The sequence below is a fragment of the Limulus polyphemus genome, unplaced genomic scaffold (genome assembly GCF_000517525.1).
Source record: "Limulus polyphemus unplaced genomic scaffold, Limulus_polyphemus-2.1.2 Scaffold1423, whole genome shotgun sequence".
NCBI classification, from domain to species: domain Eukaryota; kingdom Metazoa; phylum Arthropoda; class Merostomata; order Xiphosura; family Limulidae; genus Limulus; species Limulus polyphemus.
The window spans coordinates 13,360-15,608 of record NW_013667033.1 but is presented as its reverse complement, the minus strand read 5'-3'; the positions used below and the strand labels follow the sequence as shown (position 1 = coordinate 15,608).

Below are 2,249 nucleotides of genomic sequence, written 5' to 3'. Positions count from 1 at the left end.
GATATGAGTTGAGAACTTTCGCTACCATGCCAAATTACTTGTATAGTTTTGTACCAAGTCAATACGTCTTGCAGAACCGTTGAAAACGAAAACAAACATTAAATGTTATTATTGGATATGAGTTGAGAACTTTCGCTACCATGCCAAATTACTTGTATAGTTTTGTTCCCAAGTCAATACGTCTTGCCAGAACCGTTGAAAATGCAAACAAACATTAAATGTCATTATTGGATTTCCTGTACAGCAGAGCATGCTAAAGATCATTTCAATATTAACACTCGTCCAAAGTTAACAAAATATAATCTGCCAAATTGAAAAGGTTTAAGTTAGGTAATTATGGCTCATTGTGTACCAAACCTGGGCTGAATCTTAATACAGTTGTGCCCATGATATCAGCCCTATAAACTGTAAAGAGTGATAACAGCCCTATAAGCAGTAAATAGTGATACTCCACAATTACATAATACTAGCAGTAACGCGGCCCTACAAGCGGCTGTTTGTACTAGTAATTACTAATCGTAGTATCATATCTCATTGAAAAACAATTTAGAAAAAGTGAACATTTTTTAAAAAGGATTTTTTCTGGGAAGTAATGCACGGAAAAAAAATGTTCGGGTTGTACTCTTTAGTCATACGCAACTCACTGCATCAAAATGATTCAATGTACAGAGCTCAAAATTTTCATAATTATTACTGATATAAACTGTATTTTTATATATTAACAGTGGTACCGTTTATTGAAAAAAAATTTTTTTAAGAACTCCAGTTTCTCAATACTATATTTAAAATTTTTATCAATAAAGATATAATCAAACCCTCACACACAGCCCTAGTGAAAGTCGTGTTCTTATTGTGAGGAGAGTACTTTTATTTAAAATTATAAATACATGGTTGTTGCATATACCACAGTTATTTTTCTAATTATCTGGATCTTGAATACTCAAAGTGTAAAATATTTTATGGATTTGTGTTTGTTTTGCCATTCAGTAGATGGCGCAGGAGTTTTGGTTACATACATAGCCACTGACATACACGCTACATCCATTATAGTAAGATATTTGAATATATTCATGATTCTTAGTCTAGATAACAAACACGTGACCAGCGTCTTTCACATTAATGAGAAGCAAGCGAAACATCAGATAAAAACAGCAGTGATGTAATCATTTTTGGTTTGTATAATTACCTGTAAGGACGCTTAGGGGGGATCTAAATTATTTTTCATGATCTGACAATAAAACTTTTGTGAGTATAGTACAGTAGTGACTTGTACTTTAATACTTAGTGATTGCTCGTAATAATGAATCATTACCCGTATTACATGCCAGGAACTAAACTGTTTTTAAAGCATTCATAAAAACATTAAGAGATTCTAAACTTTTCAGGGTCATATAGATACACCATGCACTGGTATCTGATTTTGATTTTCATAACATATCAAAATATGTATCACAAAATGTATAAATATATACCTCAATACATGGTGTGTGTGTGTGTGTGTGTGTGTGGTCGGAAGAAACAATAAAATGTATGCAGTATACTTATTTAAGGAGATCATTCCTATAGTTTTAATTAAAATAAAGTTTTATACTTGTCATGATATAAAAACTGTTTCGTTCAGATAGTATTGATTAACTTAGTTTTGTGAGGGAATATTTTATTATTGTTTAGTTTTTGTTATAATAACAGTTAAAAGCAGACGATTGTAGGAAGTTTTGTTAATAATTCATTGACATCGAGAATATAGAAAGTGGACAGACGATTAAGTAATAAAGATATAAATAGCGTGAGATGAGCGAGAACCAGCAGACAGATAATAGCAAAAGAGAATAAAGTTGGTATGAAGTTAACTAAGGTAGAAGTGATAGGCCTAACGTTTAATATGTTAGAATGAAACTAACAGTAGAAAAGAAGATAAGAAAAATCATTTTATTCCCTCAAAGTGTGGTTCTAAAGTAATTGAATCAGCCTGAGTGCACTTTGACAAAAGGAGCAGAGGATCTTCAAAAGAAAGAAGACCAAACGATTACGGTAACTCGCGCCACAATTGTAAGTGAATAACAGAGAATACTAGTGCTATAGAAATAGAGAAGATAGTTCGGCTTGTCAACTGAAATTTTAAAGTAATTGAACAGACCTAAGTGGATATTTGACAAAAAGGAGAGAACTATAAATATAGTATTTATGATATGTCCATAATATCTATAGCGTTGAATAATTTATTGTACATACGTTAACTTGTTCTGAAT

The 2,249-nt window shown here is 31.6% G+C and overlaps 1 protein-coding gene across 1 annotated transcript in view; it reads right to left on the bottom strand.

The window, feature by feature from the left end:
* LOC106463492 (synaptic vesicle 2-related protein-like) overlaps nucleotides 1-2,249 on the bottom strand; it is a 49,204-nt gene that overhangs the window by 42,952 nt on the left and 4,003 nt on the right. The gene's annotated exons all lie outside the window — the stretch shown is intronic.